This window comes from Rhineura floridana, chromosome 10 (assembly GCF_030035675.1).
Source record: "Rhineura floridana isolate rRhiFlo1 chromosome 10, rRhiFlo1.hap2, whole genome shotgun sequence".
Classification (NCBI taxonomy): Eukaryota; Metazoa; Chordata; class Lepidosauria; order Squamata; family Rhineuridae; genus Rhineura; species Rhineura floridana.
In genome coordinates this window covers 10995157-11010412 of record NC_084489.1, presented here as the reverse complement: position 1 = coordinate 11010412, position 15256 = coordinate 10995157, and positions in this window count along the sequence as shown.

Genomic DNA, 15256 nt, shown 5'->3' with positions numbered 1-15256 from the left:
GAACAGAAAAAGAGGGGAACCCTAGAATGGTGCAAAGACAAATCTTTATTGGAGAATCCCAGCATGTTTCGAGCTTGAAGCCCTTTTTCATTAGTGATTTTTGCTAATAAAGCGAGGTAAGGTAAGTGTGTGAAGATTGCCCATCAATCCTGTGTTTCAGACTAAATGTGATTATTCCTCAAACTGGAATCTAAAACTGGGCAACTTCCAAATACTAAACATGGAGTGACCATTGTTATAAACGATTAAATTTGCTAATGTACTAGCCGCTTAACCCCATCTGGAGATGCTCGGACTGAAACTGACCTTTTGGATGCAAAGCATGTCCTCTGCTACTGAGCTATGGTCTTCCGTATATACCTACACATATATATGTGCAATGTGCATATATATGAACACACACCTACAGTGTTGTGTTTACTTTAAAAATGGCAAAGGGGTAGGGCATGGGGTTAGAGCCAGACTGGGTCCACAGCACATAGGGAGAAGTGGTTTAACACTTTCCCCTACATCATTGTCCAAATCCAAATCCTTGCTATTGACCCTCAAGAGGGAAGCTGCCATCAACACCAATTAATTGGCCCCTAATTTTGAGCGGTCTTAGGAGTAGAGCTTGGAAAAGTTACTTTTTTGAACTACAACTCCCATCAGCCCCAGCCAGCATGGCCACTGGATTGGGCTGATGGGAGTTGTCATTCAAAAAAGTAACTTTTCCAAGCTCTGCTTAGGAGGGCAGCTGATTCAGCTACCTTGCTGAAGCTAAGCAGGTCAGACTCTGGATGCAAGACCACGTGGGAACCCCCTGTACACCAACTTGCAGGAAAGAAAGCAGGAAATAAATAAAGTAAAATATCTTGAGCTTTTGTTTGAATCCTGTTTTCTCATCCCCAAAGGACGCACAGGTGAAATCTGAATTGGCACCCATTAACTTTTTATTGTTATTTAGGAAACTTTGCCCCTCTTTTGCAAATTCATTAACATTATTAATGGGAGGTATCAGATCCAAGATCTGATAGGTCAATTAGTATTGTTCTGTAATCTTTTTTGTTGTAATCTGTCTAGTGCTTATTGAGTCAAATGACAGGTCTTCGTCAGTTCCGCTTTAAACCACATTTCAGCTGGGTAGATTTCCTTGTGCTAGGATGGAAAGTCATAACCCTCACCCCTACAAGGGGCAATGACTCTGAAACAGGCACAAGTGCTTTTTACCTCATAATTTCTGTCATGATCATTGGTTCTTCTCTGGTATTAGCAAAGCAGAACAATTTAGCATAACTGATGGATGAGGGTATCCTTGAAGCTATGGTTGTTTCCTTTTCATCCTGCCAGGTACAGTAGGTGCTGGAATTCTCCAAATCTGTATAAACATATGCAGTTGAAGCGTTGAGGGCAACATACTGGTGTGCAACAGGGGCAGCGCTTCTTGTAATTAATAAAGGCTCAGCATGAGGCCATCAGGAATTAAGTATCGTATAAAGTTGGCATGCAGTACCAGAGGTGGCAATGTTTCTCACAGCAATGAGAATCTAGTAATTTTTTAAAAGTAATTTGCTATTTTGATTCCTGGCACACTGTAATGTTGTTGTTGCTGTTGTTGTTGTTAGACTTACGTACATATAGATCTATATGTACTATAGTAGAGGTCAGCAACTGAAGGATCCTAGGCCAAATCAAGCCTCTTGAGTAAGAAAATTGCTAGTGAGAGTAGGGAGGCATTTGTTCTGAGGAGATAACCAGTCTGCGCTGTCTCACATACTAATATTTCCTGAGCCCAGGCAACTTAATTGGCCCACTGATCCTTGTTCCATTTGCCTCATTCTCCCTGACTCATATCTCCCTGACTCGTATCTTCCTGACACGAGATCAGATTATTTGTCACCTAGGCCAGCATTGTCTACTCTGCCTGGCAGCTCTCCAGGGTCTCTAAGGTAGAGGCCCTTGTGATGTTCCTATATTAATGTATATATGGTAAGTGTTGTTGTTTTAGAAGATACATGGTAAGTGGAGTGAAAGAGGGGGAGTGAATGGGCAATAGAATGCTTGATGATTGGCTGAATGTTTAAAATGGCTGACAGTATAAATGAAAGGATGACAGGTAAATCTGGGTGAATGTGAGGGAGTGAGAGTGGAATAGGGGGGAGAAGAGAAAGAGTGGATTGCTTGGTGGGGTTTGAGAGAGTTGTTTGTCAGGAGAGCGTGAAGAAGGAGGGAGGTGGAGTTCGGATTAGTATTGAGTAAAACCATATGCTTATGTGCCTTAAGAAGAAATCTTGTTAATCTTGTTAGCTTTGTTATCTGTAATAAATACTTAATTTGGTTTACCAAAGGCCTGATCCTTGGCTGGGGTTTCACAGACCAGAAGGGAGGGTAAGGTAATGACCAAGGCTGAAGGGGAACTGTAACAAATGGTGGCAGCGGTGAAGAGAATAACAATACCAGTATTCAGAGTCTCTGGGAATACTAGTATTGGGACGTTACTGGTGGTTGCCTAGCAGGGGGATCTGTTGAGATCTGTGCTAGAGCAGGGAGAGAAACCATAAGAGAGAGCGGTCCGGACTGGTGGAGTCCCTGGTGGTGCCTAGTGACAGGCAGTAGCCACGCGCAGGTAGGAACCTGACAGGGAGAGCCAGGGAAGGACGCATCACACGTGGTGGCAGTAGCGGTGGGATACGAACAACAGAGAATCCAGATCCGAACAAAGGAGACTACATCACAGGTGTTGGCTGTAGCAGTGAGATACGAATACTAGAGAATCCCTACCAGTGGTGTGGCAAACAGAAATAACAAAACAAGATTACTTGTGAGAGTGACTGGCAAAGAGTGTGTGGCAAAGAGTGAGTGAACTCAAACACCATGGCTGAATATATAAAAATGAAAAGAGAGGAGCTGGTGGAGAAGTGCATAACATTCAATTTACCTCACGAGGGTAAAGGGGTAGATGAATTGAGGGTAGCACTTATAGGATTTGCTACTGCCCAGCAAAAACAACCTGTCAGGGAAGAGACCCCAGAAAGATATTTAAGCAATCCCGCTTATATAGAGTACTTGAGAGAGAAGTTAAGATGGGAGGCTGAGGAAAAAGACAAGCAGAGGGAGTTGGAAGCTGAGAGATTGAAGATGGAAGCTGAGAGATTGAGGATGGAAGGTGCAGAGAAGGAAAAACAGAGGGAGTTGGAAATTGAGAGAATGAGATTGGGGTTTGAGGAAAGGGAGAAGCAACGAGCATTGGATGCTGAATTACAAGTAGAAAAGTTAAAATTTGATAGAGAGAAATTTCACTCTGAGGAGACAAGGAAGGAGAGAGATGGAGCAAAAATAAAAATTACTCCAAAGGACTTTGCTGTCTATGAGCCTGGTCAAGATCCTCAAATTTACCTCAGCACCTTTGAAAAAGCAGCTCAGTTGTGGGGGCTACCTGAAGATAAATACATGCAGTATTTATCAAACCTGATCAAAGGGGAATTGGCTGAGGTATACCAATATTTCCCCTCAGACAGGCCCATCACCTATGCTGAATTCAAAGAAGCAGTGTTTAAAAGATTCAGACTGGGGCCTGATTATTTTAGAAAGCTTTTCAGAAACTGCCAGATACAGACAGGGAGGTCTTTTGTGGAACTGGGAGCAAAGTTGATGGATAATTTTGGAAAGTGGATGAGTAGTGCCAAAGCTCAGTCAGTGGAAGAGGTGAAAAGCCTCATGATACTGGATCAATTATACCATCAGTTACCACCAGAAATAAGGCTCCTGGTCAAAGACCGTTCCCCTACATCTGTGCAGGAGGCCGCAGAGATGGCGGATCACTTCGCCTCCAATAGAACTGGCTGGGTGGGGAAAACATCAAGAGAGTTTAAACCCAGACCATATAGTGCTGGCAGAAGGGATGTGGTACCACAGCGAGTGAGTCCTCCATTAAAATCTGAAGGGCACAGGACACCCCAGAGTGGATCTGTGTACCCTAAAAGTGAGGAGAAATTATGCTACAAATATGGTAGACCGGGGCACCTACGTTTTCAATGTGAGGTTGCCAACCCCATTAGTAATCCTGCTCAGACAAGGGCAGTGAAAACAGAGCCCAAGGCTTTAGAAGCAGCGAAAAAGGTTCAGTTTTGCCAGATAAACTGGACAGAAGTAACAGACCTTGATTCAAGTCTGAGAGAGGAAGTGAGTGTACAAGGGGCAAATTATTGGGCATTGCTTGACACTGGTGCCGCTCAGACGTTACTGAGGCCAGATTTAATAAAATCTGAAGAAATATTACCCCAGGAAACAGTGACTATCCAAGGAGTGAGGGGTCAACCAGAGAGTTTGCCTGTGGCCCTAGTGAAAATGGAATGGAGAGGCCGAAAGGGCCAATATAAAGTTGGTATTAATGCCCAGCAACAAGAACCAGTAATACTGGGAAGAGATGTTATGGGGGCACAGGGGAAAATATATGTAGTGACCAGACAGCAAATTGGCAGAGAAAAAGAAGCCATATTAAGGGGGGCTGAAACAAACAGGGTGGAATCTGTTAACCAGCCTCAGGTCACCATAGCAACCACTAGCAGGCCTGCTGAAGAAGACAAACTGTATCAAGTGGTCTCTGGGGAAGAAGCAGATCAATTCAGGGAAGAGCTGCATAAAGATATAAGTCTGAAGCAGATAAAGGAACAAGCGCTGACCCAACAGATTCCTTTCACTGACAAACTGAGGAATCAAGTTGTGTGTGAGAATGGGATTTTATATAGACTGTGGCTGCCTGCTGAGAGAAAGGATGAATGTGAACCAGTGAAGCAATTGATAGTACCTAGCAAATACAGAACCAGATTGCTAGAGGTAGCCCACGATGTCCCATGTGCAGGACATCTGGGAATAAAAAAGACCAAGAGGAGATTGGCTGCACATTATTATTGGCCAAATATCTCCAAGGATGTAAAACAACATTGTCTATCTTGTGGAATATGCCAAAAGGTGGGAAAGAGTGGAGTAAAGACCAAGGCACCCTTAAAGCCCCTTCCTATAATTGGACAACCCTTTTATAGAGTGGGAATAGATTTGGTGGGCCCTTTTTCCAAACCCACAAGGCATGGCAAGAAATATCTAGTGGTGGTGGTGGATTTTGCCACCAGGTACCCAGACGCAGAAGCACTGAGATCTGTAGAAGCCCCTGTAGTGGCAGAGGCTTTATTAAAAATCTTTATGAGGCTGGGTTTCCCTCATGAAGTGCTGACAGATCAAGGCAGTGTATTCATGGGAGAAGTGATGCAATGTATGTGGAAATGTTGTGGTCTAAAACATCTAAAGACCACTACTTACCATCCCGCCACTAATGGGCTAACTGAGAGATTCAATGGAGTTTTGAAGGGCATGATAAGAAGCTACGTTCAAGATCACAAGACTGGGATGAACGGTTGGGATGCTTCTTATTTGCATACAGATAAGTCCCTCAGGAGTCAACAGGCTTCTCACCCTTTGAACTCATGTTCACTAGAAAAGTGAGGGGACCTTTGGAACTATTAAAAAATTCATGGGAAGGAACTCTGGGAGAGTACAAAACTTCTGTAGTAGATTTTGTATTGGAATTCTGCAATAAATTAACATCAATGATGGAAGTAGTGAAAGAGAATTTGAGTCATGCACAGGAGAAGCAAAGTTACTGGTATGACAGAACAGCCAGAGAACGTGTATATGATGTGGGAGATATGGTTATGGCGTTCATACCCAGGAAACATGACAAATTACAGGCTAACTGGGAAGGACCATATACCATCAGAGAAAGGCTTGACACAGTGACATATGTAATCACCACAGACCAATTAAACAAAAGCAAAGTGGTTCATGTAAATATGTTAAAGCCTTACCATACCAGGGATGCACACGTGTTGCAAGTTACCTTATTCCCTGAGGGAAGTGGGCCTGAACTTCCAGATTTGGTACAGGAAAGCAAAGACAAAGGAGGGGTAGATCAAGTGGAATGGTCAGAGGAGGTGAAGGAGGAAGTAAAAGAAGAGATTCTGAGAGTTTTGAAAACCTATAGGAATCTCTTTAGCAACAAACCTGGCCGAACCAGTATAGTTATACATTCCATTGATACTGGAGATCATGCCCCAATCAGATCTGTTCCGTACCGTGTGAATGGGAAAGTTTTGAATGAGATCAAAAAGGAGGTGGAAGATATGCTGGAATTAGGAGTGATCAGGGAATCCATCAGTCCCTGGGCCTCAAGTATTGTCCTGGTTCCGAAAAAAGATGGAACGACAAGGTTTTGCATTGATTATCGGCTAATCAATAAAATTACTGTCCCAGATGCGTATCCTATGCCTAGGGTAGACGCTATGTTAGAGTTATTGGGGGCAGCAACCATTATCTCTACACTAGATCTCTGTAAAGGATTTTGGCAAATGGAACTAGACGAGCAATCCAGAGCCAAAACTGCCTTCAGTACACCAGATGGGTTATATGAGTTTGTGACCTTACCCATGGGACTAAGGAACTCACCAAGTTCATTTCAGAGGCTAATCAATACTGTGTTGCGAGGCATGTCAGATTTTGCAGTGGCCTATATCGATGACGTGGCCATTTTTAGCAAGTCGGTGCCTGAGCATGTCCAACACCTGACAACAGTATTGGAGGCCTTAAGAAAAGCAGGCCTCACAATAAAAGCTAAGAAATGCCAGTTTGGACTAAAGGAAGTAATCTATTTAGGACATAAGGTGGGGAGTGGGAAAATCACCCCCTTATGGAGCAAGGTGGAGGCAATACAAGCGTGGCCGATCCCCTTAACCAAAAAACAAGTAAGGGCATTTCTGGGTGTGGCTGGATTTTATAGGAAGTTTGTGAGAAATTTTGGGGAAATAGCAACCCCCTTGCATGAATTAACAAAGAAGAAGTGTTCTGAGCGTGTGGTATGGACGGATGAATGTCAGAAGGCTTTTGATCTACTGAAGCAAGCCTTGTGCCAAGGACCCATATTAATAGCACCAGACTATGAGAAACCATTCATCGTGGCTACAGATGCGTCGGACCTGGCGCTGGGAGTCGTCTTGCTGCAGGAGAGAGAAGGCACCAGACATCCAGTGGCGTACCTGAGTCGCAAGCTGACGCCGAGGGAGAAAAACTATTTGTCGGTCCAGAAGGAGTGCCTAGCCGTCGTGTGGGGACTGAACAAGTTGCGCCCATACGTGTGGGGGCGAAGATTCACAGTGACTACGGATCATTGGGCCTTGTTATGGTTGCAGACTATGAAAAACCATAACACTATGCTGCAGAGGTGGTCCTGGGCCCTACAGGACTATCAAGTGGACTTCCAGTTCATCAAAGATTTTCCAGGCAAGTGGCTGGGACTGCAGTGACGTGACCAGACAGAGGGACAAAGAAAGACATTTTTCCCCATAGAGACTTTTATTTGTTAACGCGACGTATAAATCCTGGAACAGGAATAATACTCTGCTGTTGTTTAAGGGGGGGGAAATGTGATGTTCCTATATTAATGTATATATGGTAAGTGTTGTTGTTTTAGAAGATACATGGTAAGTGGAGTGAAAGAGGGGGAGTGAATGGGCAATAGAATGCTTGATGATTGGCTGAAAGTTTAAAATGGCTGACAGTATAAATGAAAGGATGACAGGTAAATCTGGGTGAATGTGAGGGAGTGAGAGTGGAATAGGGGGGGAGAAGAGAAAGAGTGGATTGCTTGGTGGGGTTTGAGAGAGTTGTTTGCCAGGAGAGCGTGAAGAAGGAGGGAGGTGGAGTTCGGATTAGTATTGAGTAAAACCATATGCTTATGTGCCTTAAGAAGAAATCTTGTTAATCTTGTTAGCTTTGTTATCTGTAATAAATACTTGATTTGGTTTACCAAAGGCCTGATCCTTGGCTGGGGTTTCACAGACCAGAAGGGAGGGTAAGGTAATGACCAAGGCTGAAGGGGAACTGTAACAAATGGTGGCAGCGGTGAAGAGAATAACAATACCAGTATTCAGAGTCTCTGGGAATACTAGTATTGGGACGTTACTGGTGGTTGCCTAGCAGGGGGATCTGTTGAGATCTGTGCTAGAGCAGGGAGAGAAACCATAAGAGAGAGCGGTCCGGACTGGTGGAGTCCCTGGTGGTGCCTAGAGACAGGCAGTAACCACGCGCAGGTAGGAACCTGACAGGGAGAGCCAGGGAGGGACGCATCACAGCCCTTCCCAATGCTTGCTACCTATTTGCTGCTGATGAGGGTACTACAGTGTACATTATCCTGAGCCCAACCACAGTTAGAAGGTTTCTGTGGTGGTTCTTAACTTTGCAAGGCTTTGGAGGGCTTCTGTTACGTAGCCATCCTAAGAAGGGTCGCTCCATCGCCTATGTACTGTTTTTTTTTTGTATTTTTTTAATCTTTTGCTTTTTAATTTTTTATTAACTGTAAGTGGCTTTGAGTTCACCTATTTGTGTAGAAAAGCAACTAACAAATTTAATTAATAAATAAAAAGTACCAAATATAATTTCAAGCATTAGCATATCCGGATTCTTTACATGGAATACCTGAGTTTTACAAGGCAAAATATGCCCATAAGCCCCATTACAGCAAAGAAACCCTTTGTCCAAAGAATAGTACACTCCTTCTATCTGGGATAGTTGTCCTCTTCCACTGAGTGCAGAGCTTCAGGAGGGAAGCACATGGAGCAGTGAGGGAGAAAGGGAACACCTGCCTAGCCCACCAGATCAGCTGAATCAACCCTGGTGATCAATGGGGTGACAGATGTCTTAGCCAGAGCACCCTCAGATCCAACAAATAAACAAACCTGATCTGGTCTCCTACTGTAGTGCTTCAGTGTTTACTGTGGTATCCATCGTTGCAAGGTAGAGTTGTAAAATCCTACCCATTGGTCTCTAAAAACAAGAAGAAACTGTGCTGCTATAGCTGAAAACTGGTGCAAGGCTGCACCAAGCATTAGAACCCTGGACTTTATTTGTGGGCCTTAAAACTGAGCAGGGATGGGGAGTCTGTGGCCCTTCAGATGTTGTTGGCGTCCATCTGCCATCAGCTTCATCCATGATGGCAAATGGCCATAGAGGTTGGGAGGTATAGTCTAGCATCATTTTGAGAGCCACACATTTCCCATCACCGGAGAGCAAAATGTGTGGAACTGATACAAGCTCCACCTTCTCCATTCTGAATAAACTTCATGTATGGATGGATGTGGAAGTTGGAAGTGAAAAAAGCGGATAAGAGAAAAATCAACTCATTTGAAATGTGGTGTTGGAGGAGAGCTTTGTGGATACCATGGACTGTGAAAAAGACAAATAACTGGATTTTAGAACAAATTAAACCAGAACTATCATTAGAAGCTAAAATGATGAAACTGAGGGTATCATACTTTGGACATATAATGAGAAGACACGATTCACTAGTAAATATAATAATGCTGGGAAAACAGAAGGGAGTAGAAAAAGAGGAAGACCAAATGAGATGGATTGATTCCATAAAGGAAGCCACAGACCTGAACTTACAAGATCTGAACAGGGTGGTTTATAACAGATGCTATTGGAGGTCGCTGATTCATAGGGTCGCCATAAGTCATAATTGACTTAAACGCACATAACAACAATGCTTTTATACTTACTTGTACAAGGGCTTCTTTCCAACTGCACCTGCGTAATGCTGATTAAAGATGAGCAGTGACCTCTCTGTTGCCTTCCACCTCACACCCACCTAGAGTGTTCCAGTCAAACATCCTTATCTTTCCACCCATAATCTGAGCACTGGATGGAGATCTTGCCTGCCCCAAAATACCTTTTGGGGACTTTGGGGAATGCGAAGATAGCAGAGCTTGGATGCAACCGGAACCTAGGTAAGCACCCATTTGGATTTTTGTTACATCCTTAATGTTGATTATTGCTAAAATGATTATTGCTAAAATGACATGTGAGATGCTAAAATGATAAGGGGGATGTAGGGGGAATCTTAATGAAATCTGCAAACTCTTCCCCCTGCTCTCCCCAATGTCAGTCAAGACATGGCCCTCTGGGGCCATTACAAAAGTCAGGAGAGCAATGCCCCCTCTCCCATCCATTCCCCACCCCAGTAATTCAAGCACTGTCGCCATCTCCCAGTGCAAGATAAAAGGGAGAGATGGGGCAGTGGCAATTTGATTCTGATCTGCACTGACCTATACCTTTAGCTGTAATAAACATCAGTTAGTGTTCAGAGGAAAATGAGGCCTTTCTGCAATGAATCCTTTTGCACCTTTACTTCTGCTACATTATTTACAACATGTGAACAGTATAGATTAATGGCTGGTCACATTTTATGCTCACTTAGAGGGCCTAATTTCTTTGACATGTGTCTTAATTGACTATCCTCTTGTGCTTCTTGGGATTAATGCACATTCACCATCCCTCTTTAACTGGCTCCACTCCTTGATTTGTTCCTGGCCATCATGTCCTTCATTTTCACAGCCAAGTGCCCAATTATTTTTAGCCAGCCCCTCAAGCTTTTTGACATGCACCTCAGTGGTAGAATCATGTCAGCTATGCTTTCCAAACATCTCTTTGTCACTAGAGAATTTGTGTGACTGTGGGATGGAAGAATTTTAAGTTGTGGTGTTACAGTAATGGCTGGCTTTGCGTCTGAGTAACCTCAGGGCAGAGGGATGACCGGCTGTAACCAGTTGGTCCTGCTGACAAGGTAACAGAAACAGCTCTTGCCTGAGGAGTAGGGATACACTGAGACAGAGGAACATACAAACACACTTGGGGGGGTGAGGGAGATCAGAGGGCAGAAGGTGCATTAGCAAGAAGGTGGTAGGACCAGCATAGTCAGTGATTCTGCTTACAGTAGTGAGGCTCTTCCTCTATGCAAGGGGAACTTTGATTAAAGAATGTACCACAGAATAAAGAATGTAATGAGTATATAAATCTATTATAGAGTTGGATCCAGATGAAGTCATACTTAGAGTAGACCAACTGAGATGAATGGATTTACTACATTGATTTCATTCCCACTAATTTCAGTGGCTCAACCTTAACTATGACAGTTTGGATCCAATCTATAATTTTTGTTGTTACTGTTTGCATGTCATTCCCCCCCCCCATTTTTTAACAAAACTTTTATTTAGAGGCTGAACACTCCCTCACAATGCACTAAAGAACAGGTATGAAAAGTATTGGATATACAATGATATGAAATCTCCACCTGTGGAGTTATATCTATGATGACGTAGTCACACATTAAATCATAGAGTTTGAGGATACCTTGGAGGTTATCTAGTCCAACCTCATGCTCAGTGCAAGATCTCCAAGACAGGCTGTAAGTACAGCATCCCCGATGAATGGTTGTCCAGCTACTGTTTAAATACCTAATAACAAAAGAAGAGCTTGCTGGATCAGGCCAGTGGCCCATCTAGTCCAGCATCCTGTTCTTGCCAAACAGATGCCCATGGGAAGCCCGCAAGCAGGATCTGAGTGCAAGAGCACTCACCACCCCCTTTGCGGTTTCCAGCAACTGGTATTCAGAAGCACATTGCCTCCAACTGTGGAGGCAGAGCATAGCCATCGTGCAGCCTTCATCTCCACTGAAGGAGAACCCCACCACCTCCCAAAGCAGTCTGTTCCATTGTTGAACAGTTCTTACCACAAGGAAGTTTCTCTACGTGTTTATCCAAAATCTGCTTCCCTGAAATTCCACTGATTGGTTCCAGTCCTACTCCTTTGCAGCTACACAGAACAAGTCTGCTCCACCTTCTGCTTGATAGCCCTTCAAATATTTAAAGATAATCATCTGATTCCCCCCCCCATTAATCTTCTCCATGGCTAAACATACCCAGCTCTTTCAATTATTCCTCATAGGCACTTGGATTCCAGACCCTTCACCACCCTGGTGACCCTCTTCTGGACATGATGCTCCAGTTGGCAATCTCTTGTTTAAAATGTGATGCCCAGAAATGGACACAATACCCCTGTGGAACTGTTGCTTCTTGAGATCTGGATGCTATGGTCTTTTCAATACAGCTTAATATTGCATTAGCTTTTTCAGCAGTCACATTGCACTGCTGCCTCATGTTCAGTTTATGATAAGTCGCTTAGGTCATTTTCACACGTATTGTTGCCAATCCATGCCTCCCCCCATCCCATATTTGTGCCTTTGATTCTTGGCACCTGTATGTAGGAATTCACATTTATCTCTGCTGAAATTCATCTTCCAGCTTTATGTCATCTGCAGATTTGATAAGCATCTCCTCCAGTCCTTTATTCAAATCATTTATAAAGATGTTGAACATGGGAATCACTGCTGGATGCTGCAGCCATCAAGTGATATACGTGCATGTGAGACCCATCTCTACGTGAGAATAGACACACATTGGGCAGTGTGCATGGGGAGAGATTGGCATCAATTAACACAGACTAAATAATCCTGTGCATGCTCTCTTGGAAGTAAAGAAAGCGTTACTGCATTCAGTGGAACTTACCCTAGGAATCTAAAAGCAGCAGAAAATTATAAGGCCTGGGTAAATAAGTCTTTGAGACGGAAAAGACAAAATACCGAGTACCAGGGTCATCTCTGTGATGGAGTTCCACAAGTGTCCTACCTTCCTCATCTCAGTCACAGGGGGGGTCCCAGAAAGGCCTCTGGAGATAATCCCAGTACTCAGGCAGGTTTATATCCTTTAGATCGGCCTTTCCCAACCAGTGTGCCTCCAGATGTTGTTGGACCACATCTCCCATCAGCCTCAGCCAGCATTGCCAATGATCAGGAAAGATGGGAATTGTGGTCCAACAACATCTGGAGGCACACCGGTTGGGAAAGGCTGCTTTAGATACATCAGCTGAAAGCCATAGAGAGAGCATGCCGAGCTGCGCACTTGATCCTTTAGGGGGGAAGGGCACTTCTGTCCAGAAAAAATCGAACACCACCTTCCAGACCAGACCAGTCACTCACCATCAATTTCTTTGTTTTGTCTAGAATGAGTTTCAGTTTATTGGCCCACATCCAGTCCATTATTGATCTCAAACACTGGTTTAACATCCCCATCATCTCACCTGAGTCAGATGAAAAGGAGATACAGAATATGCTCTCTTTGGAGTGCTAATTTGCGCCTCTCCATCTAAGCTCAACCTGCATGCATATTGGTAATATAATAAACGCAAATATTACAAAATGCCGTCAGCCTCTTGTGACTTCCAGCAAGGAAATTGAACCCAGATTAAGTGCTGCACTCTTGGAAATTCTTACCATTCAGAGAACCAGGGTGTGTGCAATACTGTTCACTGACTGCACTGCATGTGACTGGATCATTATCCAGTCAATTGTTTATAACTCAGATTATTTCATCTCGGAAACAAATTTCCCCCCTACCAGACCCATATGAAATATGTATGTGTGTTGGCAGGCATGCTGCAAATCTGCCACCAGAACCCAGCATCACAGCAACATCTGGTGGCCAACAGGGGGAACTAAAGTTGCTGTAAGAACTCAATCAAAAGCTTAGGGACATAGGAAGATGCCCTATACAGAGCTAAACTATTGATCCATCTAGCATATTGTCTATGCTGGTTTTTAGTGGCTCTTCAGGGTTTCAAACAGGAGGTTTCCCCAGGCATACATGCAGATGCCAGGAATTGAAGCTTTTCCAAGAAAAGCATCTGCTCTAGCACTGAGCTACAGACCATTCTTCATGCTTTTTCCTAGGGGTAATATGGAAGCTAATGGGCCTCCACACAATACTACTTATCAACCATAAACTTTTAGATGGACTATGCCAGGGGTAGCCAAATTGGTGCCCTCCAGATGCTAATGTGGTACAGTCCAGATGTTGGGCTGCAAATCCCATCAACAACCCCGCCATCATAAGAACATAAGAACATAAGAAGAGCCTGCTGGATCAGGCCAGTGGCCCATCTAGTCCAGCATCCTGTACTCACAGCGGCCAACCAGGTGCCTGGGGGAAGCCCGCAAGCAGGACCCGAGTGCAAGAACACTCTCCCCTCCTGAGGCTTCCGGCAACTGGTTTTCAGAAGCATACTGCCTCTGACTAGGGTGGCAGAGCACAGCCATCATGGCTAGTAGCCATTGATAGCCCTGTCCTCCATGAATTTGTCTAATCTTCTTTTCAAGCCATCCAAGCTGGTGGCCATTACTGCATCTTGTGGGAGCAAATTCCATAGTTTAACTATGCGCTGAGTAAAGAAGTACTTCCTTTTGTCTGTCCTGAATCTTCCAACATTCAGCTTCTTTGAATGTCCACGAGTTCTTGTATTATGAGAGAGGGAGAAGAACTTTTCTCTATCCACTTTCTCAATGCCATGCATAATTTTATACACTTCTATCATGTCTCCTCTGACCCGCCTTTTCTCTAAACTAAAAAGCCCCAAATGCTGCAACCTTTCCTCGTAAGGGAGTCGCTCCATCCCCTTGATCATTCTGGTTGCCCTCTTCTGAACCTTTTCCAACTCTAGAATATCCTTTTTGAGATGAGGCGACCAGAACTGTACACAGTATTCCAAATGCGGCTGCACCATAGATTTATACAACGGCATTATGATATCGGCTGTTTTATTTTCAATACCTTTCCTAATTATTGCTAGCATGGAATTTGCCTTTTTCACAGCTGCCGCACACTGGGTCGACATTTTCATCGTGCTGTCCACTACAACCCCGAGGTCTCTCTCCTGGTCGGTCACCGCCAGTTCAGACCCCATGAGCGTATATGTGAAATTAAGATTTTTTGCTCCAATATGCATAATTTTACACTTGTTTATATTGAATTGCATTTTCCATTTTTCCGCCCATTCACTCAGTTTGGAGAGATCTTTTTGGAGCTCTTCACAATCCTTTTTTGTTTTAACAACCCTGAACAATTTAGTATCATCAGCAAACTTGGCCACTTCACTGCTCACTCCTAATTCTAGGTCATTAATGAACAAGTTGAAAAGTACAGGTCCCAATACCGATCCTTGAGGGACTCCACTTTCTACAGCCCTCCATTGGGAGAACTGTCCGTTTATTCCTACTCTCTGCTTTCTGCTTCTTAACCAATCCCTTATCCACAAGAGGACCTCTCCTCTTATTCCATGACTGCTAAGCTTCCTCAGAAGTCTTTGGTGAGGTACTTTGTCAAACGCTTTTTGAAAGTCTAAGTACACTATGTCCACTGGATCACCTCTATCTATATGCTTGTTGACACTCTCAAAGAATTCTAATAGGTTACTGAGACAGGACTTTCCCTTGCAGAAGCCATGCTGGCTCTGCTTCAGCAAGGCTTGTTCTTCTATGTGCTTAGTTAATCTAGCTTTAATA